We start from the raw sequence: 10,189 nt of genomic DNA on the forward strand, positions 1-10,189 counted from the left end.
CACTGCAGATTTTGTCACTGATGCCAAAAAAGTTAAACAGTGTGTCCTCCTTTCCCTCCCTTTTCCTCCTTTCCAATTATCTATGTATGTCCTCCTTTGCCTGTTCAGATACCTGGTAACCCTTATCTGAACTAGAATTCAGATACTTTTGGATAATGTTAAATTTCAGAAAGATCTCTTGATTTTATTTCGTTAATAAGTGCTAATTGTCTGGAGGGTTTTTGGTCAAAAACTAAATAGAGCATCAAGCTTTACTTTGGAGGAAATAGTTTATTAGACTGGAAAACAGATGGGGAAGTCCTGTGGTTTCATTATTATCATCAAAGCCTGGTTAAAATGCAAATTACATCCCTCTGTATTTCAGATTATTGTATTCTTAATATTGAGAAATACTGAAACCATTGTGCTTTGAAATCTTTTTCTTTTTCTGAAATTGCCAGTAAGTTACATTGGAGAACTTGAGGTGCCATTAACTCCTCCATGTAGGAAAGAAAATACGCACATGAATTCATTGTATATCCACTTAAAACCAGAACCTGTTTCTCCCATTAATAAAAGGTAAGGGCATTTTTGTCTTTACTGTATTTTATGTGCTCATTGGGGGGGGGAATGAGACTTTTCGATGCTACTTCCCCCATTGCATTCTAGTTTCAATCCTCCTTAGGGGAAGATGATTTAATTGTAATTTTACGTGTGTGTGTGTGTGTGTGTGTGTGTGTGTGTTGAATATGCTTTTTTGTTTATATTTCGATGGTAATCTTTTCAAATGTTAGATGCAGTTAGATGTTGGATTATTTTTCAATTATATTGAATTTATTTATTAAGATTATTTGCCACCTTTACTTCACAAACCCCACGGCTATATATATATATATCATGCTCCTTCCTCCTGTTTTTCCCTATACTCGCAGCACTGTGGCGTAATTTGGGCTGAGAGAGTGAAGGTAGCCCAAAGTCACTCAGTAAATTTCTGTAGCTGAAGCTAGAGCAGAACTGCATCTCTAAGCATCAGTCTAACCATTAAACCACTATACCAGGGGCAGGCAACCTTGGCTCTTTTATGACTGGTGGACTTCAACTCCCAGAATTCCTGAGCCAGCATGGCTCAGCTTGGAAACCTCTCCCTTTCCCCTCAGCTTGGCTGGCTCAGGAATTCTGGGAGTTGAAGTCCATGAGTCCTAAAAGAGCCAGGGTTGCCTACCCCTGCACTATACCATGCAAGCTCTTTCTAATGATTATAATTTTTTTAAAAAAATATTTAGGAAAATAAATATATTAGTTTGAGAAATACATAAAGCTCCTATTATAAATTCACCTGAAACATTTCTGGTTGATTTATTAAATGTTACTGGAGTTCATTGAAACTCAAATACTTTGGCCACCTAATGAGAAGGAAGGACTCACTGGAGAAGAGCCTGATGCTGGGAAAGATTGAGGGCAAGAGAAGAACGGGACGACATAGAATGAGGTGGCTGGATGGAGTCACTGAAGCAGTAGGCGTGAGCTTAAATGGACTCCAGAAGATGGTAGAGGACAGGAAGGCCTGGAGAAACGTTGTCCATGCGGTCACGATGGGTCGGACACGACTTCACAGCTAACAACAACAACAACAACTGGAGTTCAGCAATCTCTGAAGAAATACACGGTCTCTATTTCTGTTTTCTAAGCACAAATATGTGCTGATAATTTCTTTAAGAAATCCCATGACTGATCTGGAACAACAAAATATTTTCAACAGGAATACAGTATGCGGCTTATTGTGCCTAGGGGATCAATTGCTGATTATGTAACTAACTAGTGAACTGTGTTTTGGTTTAGTGGGTCAAAAAGATATAGCAGCTTAATTTTTCTCTTCTCACACATTTTCCACCCTGCATTCTAGCAAAATAACCCAATACTTCTAGTAAGTGAGTAGATTCTCTGCTTTCAACTCTGTTAACTAATTATTAGAGATATTCAAGCTGCAAGAGGGAAAAGAAATTAAAATTTCTGTGTTGGTATAAAATTATAGTTCTTCCTAGTTTATGTTTGCTAAAAATGAAAAATTGGTGTAGAAAAGAGACAGTATTTATATGTTAACTTACATCTATCTGTTTGTTTGTCTATCTAAAAACAGGATACACAGAACCTAATGTTTTTCCTGTTTTCTTTTCCCTTAGTGATTTCATTACAGAATCTACTTCAAACTATTTGGAAGGGCTTATGTGGCAGTCAGAGAAATACCAGAATCCTATGACTTCACTTTTCCTAATAGGTAATTAAGTACAAATACTGAATTTAGATTTAGTAAAGGTTCACATACTTTTCAAACACACACACAAATATGTATCTTTGGGTTACTTTCCTCAATAAATAAATGAAGAAGTATAATGTTTTTGACTCATTTCTTTGGCTGGGTCTTTTCATGTAGTCTTAGCACTTGTGTGGAAAACTGATAATCCTTTAGGTCATATTTATGCAGAAATATTAAAAGTTCAAAACGGTTCACAATTTTTTAAGTACTATTGTATCTTGAATTGATAGAACAAATCCATGAATAGCCATAAGCATTTGCTTGCGTAGAGAATGCTATGTGGTTTGGTCCTTGACATATTTCAGGTAGAAATGGACTCTGAAAAATATCCTTGAAACTTTGGAGAGAAACTGCTAATATTTTCAGTGTTCACAGTACTGAGTTAGATTGATTTTAATATGAGTATGAAACAAATTTCTGTTTTCCTAAATAAGCTTATTAGATAATACTTTAGATAAGTATAGCAAACTGGAAAATCTGTCTATTGGCCATGAAATATGTTTTTCTTTCTATTAAAATGTATTTTAATGAGAAAGCAGTATGTAATCAATGTAGTCATTAGAACTGCACCTACTTGGAAAATTATTTAGAAGACATGGTTCAGAATATGAAGGAAAATGAGATCAGCATATCTTTAAAGCATCCACATCTTTTTTCTCCCTTTTTCCTAATTTTGAAACAGACAAAGCTCTTTTAAGATCACTCCTTTAATGGGTCAATTCCTTAAAGCAGCCATATCTATTTTCAAGATTACAAGGAAGCCCCAAAAGAGATGTGGTTGCCTTAAATCAACGTTGTATTTGTGTACTTATGCTCCTGTACATTCCAAAAGATCTTTTCCAAATAATTTTCAAAGTATATTCAATTGCCAGCTGATATTTAAGTAAGATTTGCTTCTTAAGGCTGTAAACTTACATTTGCATCTTGCAATGTACCCATTGATCTCATTCAAATTTACTTTTGAGTAATATAGTGGTGATTTTCAGAAGGCAGGGTTTGTATTCAGGAACTTTTCAGTCTCACGAGGATAACCAGCTTGACATATTTGACAACTAAATATGCACAGATACAAATGTATAATAACTTAACTGGAACGTAGGGATGAAAATAAACTGTATATCTTTTTTTAAATAGTCCCTCAAACTTCTATTGCCAAATGTCAACAGTTTTCAGTCACAGAACTGAAGACCAAGTTGTCTATACATGAAAATTCCATGACTGCCGGACTCTTGGAAGAAGATGAGTGGATTAATTTAAGAGAAAGCCTGACTGTGCCATGTGTCTTAGAAGCACTGAGCATAAATGTAAATGATGAGAGAAGACTTGATAATATGAATATTGAAGATTTTTCCAAAATTCCTCATTTCCAGTTAGACAGTAAGTATTTCAAATTTTATTTCAGTTCTTTTTAAAGGGAAATAAGATATTTCATTTCCACCTGAATTTGTCCAAAAGATATTAGAAGTTATGGGATGAGCATACTAGCTCCCAGCATTCTATGGGAAAGGTAGTGTGTCATGCAAGTACATTCTACAATGACATCATTACAGAGAATGTTGGCGCTGGAAATATGCTGCTTGGGGCAATATTGTGTCTGCTCTACTGTCCTGGGAACTATAGCTAACTACCGCATATACTTGAGTATAAGCCGAATTTTTCAGCCCACTTTTTGGGCTGAAAAATTCCACTTCGGCTTATACTCCAGTCAACAAAAAAAACTTACCGAGGACTTGTGCGCGGCCGAGGCTTTGGTGCTTCCGGGATCGCGCGCACCTCTCCCAAGCCACCGCCGTCCGGAGACCTGACGAAGTTTGGGGAGGTGCGCGCACAAACCTCCCCAAACGTCGGCAGGTCTCCGGACCTCCGCGCCCTGCCTGCCTGCTTCTTTCCGCAGCGGAAAGAAGCAGCCTGCCTGCTTCTTTCCGCTGCGGAACGAAGCAGCCTGCCTGCTTCTTTCCGCTGCGGAAAGAAGCAGCCTTGCAGAGCGCGGATCCAGCCTCCGCCGGTGGCGGAGGCTTGCAGAACAGCGGATCGGCTTATACTCGAGTCAACAACTTTTCCCAGTTTTTGGGGGTGAAATTGGGGGTCTCGGCTTATACTCGAGTCGGCTTATACTCAAGTATATACGGTATACGTATGACAGAAATGAGTCTGTCAGGATCATGCATATATTTTTAATTACTACTCCCTTCTTTTATTTGAATAAGTCTTATCCTTTTCATTTTAATTCTTTTGTTTCTTGTGATAACTTGAAATTGAACTGGATAGATACCTAAACTTAATTTGAGAAGTTCAAGTATACAGACTGTCAAATGTATCTACTACGAGTGCTTGGGACATACAGAATACAGAACAACAGAGTTGGAAGGGACCTTGGAGGTCTTCTAATCCAACCTCCTCCTCAAGCAGGAGACCCTATACCACTTCAGGCAAATGGTTGTCCAATCTCATTTTAAAACCTCCATGGTCGAGCACTGAACTTGATTGTTCTGAACTTGATTGTTCTCACTGTCAGGAAGTTTCTCCTTAGTTCCAGGTTGCTTCTCTCCTTGACTAGTTTCCATCCGTTGCTCCTTGTCCTGCCTTCAGGTGCTTTGGAGAACAGGTTGATCCCCTCTTCTTTGTGGCAGCACCTGAGATATTGGAGCACTGCTATCATGTCACCCCTAGTCCTTCTCTTCATTAGACCTCTTATCTAGTTTAAATTCCAAAGTCTGTTCATCCCATTTCACTTGTCTATCATCTGTTAAGAGATACACCACAAAGCAGCTCACTCTGCCTCTGAAGATGCCCACCACAGCTGCTGGCAAAACATCAGAACAAAAGAAAAGTAGACCACAACCTTTCAACCCCAAAGCTCTTTTCTGCTTTGTTGTGTTTTTGTCTTTTGTAATCAGAAATGATCAGCCTGTAGTGAGCCAACCATCTCTGGACCTTCGTTGCAACACTTTCCAAACGGATTTGTAAAACAGGAATGTCAAATTTGAAATTCCTCCCATACAAATAGTCATGGAATTTCTTTACTCCAGTGACTATTGCCGGGGCCTCCTTGTCTATCTGTGCATAGTTCCTCTCAGCCGCTGACAATGTCCTGGAGTAATATGCAATAGGGACTTGTCTGCCATCATCCTCTAGGTGGCTCAACACAGCCCCCATCCCATAAGGGGATGCATCACAAGCAATGCAAATTGGTTTGTTCTCTGTAAAATGGGTAATTGTGGCATTGCTTGCCAAAAGGTTTTTTAAGGACTGGAAACTGGAGTCATGTGTCTTGGTCCAGTTCCACGTGGAGTGCTTGTCCAATAATCTGTGCAAAGGTTCGGCAATAGATGCTTTGTGGGGTAAAAAAGTGTGATAAAAGTTAAGTAACCCCAGGAAAGCTTGCAGCTCCACCTTATTTTTGGGTGTGGGAGCCTCTTTGATTGCTTGTACCTTAGATGCTGTGGGGTGAACCCCCTGAGCATCAATTCTAAACCCCAAAAATTCTGTCTCTGGCACTCCAATGCTGCACTTATCTCTCTTAAGCTTAAGGCCATCAGCACGAAATCTTTCCAAAACAGCCTGCAGTCGTTCTGCCAAAACCTCTGAGTCCCCTGCGATGAGAACATCATCAAAATACGGGCAGACTCCCGGTATACCCTTTAGCGTTTGCTCCATCACCTCCTGAAAGATGCCTGGAGCGACACTAACTCCAAACTGCAACTGGTCTATCCGGAACGCCCCCTTGTGGGTGACTATTGTTTGTGCAGCGGCAGTCTCTGGGTTGACTGGGAGTTGCAAATAAGCTTGAGCAAGATCCAGTTTGGCGATGATCGCGTCCACTTCTGTCACAAGCCCGTCCTCGCTGCTTCCTCCGGCCCCGTGAGTCTGATGAACGGTGCTTCCCTGGCTGCAACGGCCGGATTCGTTCGGCTCTGGCCTCTCTGCTAACTCCCAGGCCAGTACTTCCTCCTGTACTTGTTTGAGGGTCAGACCTGGTTTGGTAAACAATTTCTGCCTCAATTTTCTGTCCCTGAGACTGAAGACGATTCGGTCCTGCAACCTTTTTTCTAAGTTCTCAAAATTACACAGGCGAGCTGCCTGCCGGACTGCAGCCATGAATGCTGATGCAGATTCACCTGGCAACTGGTCTCTCTTTACGAACTGGTACGTCCAAGCCATCTCAAACATGTGCAGATTGAAATGCTGATTCAGCTTGTCGATGAGGTCATCATACTTCACCTCGCCGATGGTCGTGGGTGAACACAGACCCACTGCCAGTTTGTAAATGTCCTTTCTGCATGTGCTGAGCAGAGCGGCAACTTTCATGCCATCCTCTGTAATGTGGTTCACCTTCAAATAGAATTCCAGCTGGCCCACGAAGGCTTCCCATTCCTCGGGCTGGGCGCTATTGAAAACAGGAGTCTGACCGACCACAGCCATGGGAGTCTGTCCGCCCTGAGCCATTGCATCGGATCCGTCTGATCCTGCTCCGACTTCAGGCGGTTGCCCGGCAGATGCCCTCTCTGTGGGGATCCAACAATCCTTCCAAGCAGGATTCCACCTTCATCGCCAATTGTTGAGTCGGGTTCATGGATCAATGAGACATGAACTCCAGGTGTGCAAGGACTTCATTAGGAATGAACGTGGTCCGAACTGGGGAACAAAGGTTACCTGCCTTATTTTATACCTGGCCAGGTGAATGCCTGGCCAATAGGTTTAAACTCAGGTTTCCCGCTGGCTGGGCAGTCAATCCCTTTAAATCCGGCTTTCCCGCCGAACGCTGTTCCTGCACGGAGCTGTCCAGCTCCGCGCCTCCTTATTCAGCTGTCACACGTGTATGCTATGCCAGCATACACTACAAAATCCATGAAGTTTATTTTTTCCTAGGGTACTCAAATTCTTCACCTTCTGATTTTGTTCTTTTAGCATTTCTGCCCCCTGCTCAAACATCTCAGACAAGTGATTGTCTAGTCTTTTCTTCAAAACCTCCAGTGATGGAACGCCCACAATTTCTGGGGGTAAGCTCTTCCACTGGTTGATTGTCCTCACTGTCAGGAAGTTTCTCCTTAATTCCAGCTTGCTTCTCTCCTTGATCAGCTTCCTACCATTGTTTCTCATCCTGCCCTCTGGTGAACAACCTCTTCCGCATTGTGGCAGCCCCTCAGATACTGGAATACTGCTATCATGTCTCCCCTATTTCTTCTTTTCTTTAGACTATCCAAATCCAAGTCCTGCAGCCATTCTTCGTATGTTTTAGCCTTCAGGCCTTTGATCATTTTAGTTGCTCTTCTTTGAATTTTTTCCAAACTCTCAACATCTTTTTTGTGATATGGTGACCAAAATTGGCTACAGTATTCCAGATGTAGTCTTACTAAGGCTTTGTAAAGCGGTATTAGTACTTTGTGTGATGCCTCTGTTTATACAACCCAGGATTGTATTGGCTTTTTTGGCTGTTGTTGCACACTGCTGGCTCATAGTCAAGTGATTGTCCACTAGGACTCCAAGGTCCCTCTCACAGTTACTGTTTTTAAGCCAGGTCTCGCCCAATCTGTATCTGTGCCATTGGTTTTTCCTGCCTAAGTGTTTTTCTATTCTCACTTCCAGTATTTTTGCATATGCAGATAGTACCATTTTGTGTTTTTCTTAATAATTTTTATTAGAAGTTTTCAAATACAATTAAAGTATAAAAATTAAAGAGGATAAAAGAAAAGAAGTAAGAAAAAAACAGAAAAAAACTTCTGCCCTTCTTTCCATTGAGTAATTGTCATCTTCATTTTTCCCCTTCCTCATTAACACTTTTTAATTTCCAAATCCATGCATCATCAATTCAGTCTCTTCTGTTTCAATAGAAAGTCCATATAAAGCTTCCAGTCTTTTAAATTAGTCTTTATTGTTTTTTCCCAGACCATAGACAAGACTGTTTTCTGGAATACAAATTATTAGGGTGCAAGAGGGATTGTTACTCCTTTTTTCGTTTTATTCTTTACTATTTATTAAATCATTGATTCAACTTATAAATCAGAATATGATCAAAGATCTCAAGGTAACATATAGCTTGCAGCCCTGGTTTTATGCTGTCTGTATTCAATAGAGGCTTTGATCTATAGATCAAGGAAAAAACTAATGTTCAATTATTGTCCTTCTGTAAAGGTGTTGGTGAAAACAGATCCATCCAAGATTACAAATGGCAATCACATGATTGTGGGGCACTTGGCAACCGGTCAAAAATGCTTCACAGGCTGCAAGCACCCTTTCTGAGGCCATCATAACTTCAAATGATTGTTAAGTGAGGACCATTGTACAAAAGTGTGTTGGGAATGGAGATGAATTCCCTTCATTCTTATCTTGCTGACAAAGGCTTTTGCCACATAAAAAGAGTTCTGTTATCAGAGTGACCTTAATGAGATGTAATCCAGTGACACAGTTTTTGATGGTATGGAAAAGTAGAATTTCCTATTTCTAATCCCCCATAGTTACAATATTCATAGACATAAAAGGGGATATTGGACTCAAGGGGATATTGTACTTAATAACACCATCCAAATTTCTTGGGCTATGAATAGTGTGCTGACTGGGAATAAACATAGCCCAATGCATCTGGTGGGAATCAGACTGGTGAAAGCTACTCTAATAACATGAATAATTCCTTGGAAAAGCTGTATTACGGAAAGCTTGTGCTTTTACTAAAATATTTTAAATTGTTGACCTTCTAGAAAGCCCTTAAAACATAGTTCTGTCAATCAGCTTGAGGATCCCATGATACAATGGAGCCTGCTAGATGACTGTATGACTTAATATAATTCTCTCTTTGTATGTTTTACTACCATTCCTGCTTCTTTGTTTATTTATTTTTATTTTTACTTTAAAATGCTTGTTTATTGGGTTTTTTATGTATTTTGTATGCATTTTGTTTGTTTACTATCTATACCATCCAAAGTCATTGTGTGAGGCGAGCAGCTATACAAATGTGATTAAATAATAAACTTATGTCCTCTTAATCACACCAACTGCTTTGCAGATTAGTACTCATTTCACAACTGTTTGTTTAGCAACCATTAGCAGTTGCGACAATTATGAAAAGTAACTTTACAAACCATCCTTGCATTTATGACCTTTGCCAAGGCTGTTGTTGTGATTCAGGGTCAGCCTGTGGGTTCGGCAGTTGGATCGGACGATTCAGAGGAGGAAGAGGGGGGTGTTGGAGAGCTTGCTGAGGATAGCCTTGAGGCTCCGCAGAGCCCTCAGCCAGGCCCCTCCCATCTGGTTACGACGCAGACCCAGCTGTGTGAGCCTGACAGCGTGGATGAAGATGACCCACAGCTGGCCCTGTTCAAGGACGCCCGACGCAGGAGGCAGTCAAGCAGGAGTAAACAGAGGAAGGCAATGGGGCACCTTGGAAGGAGGCAGAGAGAAGCCACACCCTGAACTGTTTAAAAGGGGAATGTGTGGGAGGGCTGGTTTGCTGAAGGCAACCGTTTGAATAGCTCCTGTTTCATGGTTCGTGTTTTGTTTTGCTCTGTTTGCTTTTGTGTCCATAAATTTGGCAGGCTTAGTTCCAGCCTCTTGCCTTCTTGTAAAGGAGTTGTCCCTGCCTTTTCTGCAGGGCCGGTAGTAGGCTGGTACAGAACAGCTGTAAGGGTAAGGAAAACTGAAGTAAGACCACAAACACTGTTGCGGTTTCATTTGCAAACCGCTTCAGTTAACCACTGAATTGCAGCTCACAAGAATTTCGAGCTGTGCAAGAATTTCCTGCATATCCTAATTTCAAAGGATACAAATAATTGTTTGGAATTGATTGTGATATCCCATAATCATTCAGAATATGTTTTTGACTGAGCTGTGTTCAATCGAAAAATAAATAGACAGATGATGATGATTATTATTATTATTATTATTATTATTATTATTATTATT

The sequence above is a fragment of the Vipera ursinii genome, assembly GCF_947247035.1.
Source record: "Vipera ursinii genome assembly, chromosome: 2".
NCBI classification, from domain to species: domain Eukaryota; kingdom Metazoa; phylum Chordata; class Lepidosauria; order Squamata; family Viperidae; genus Vipera; species Vipera ursinii.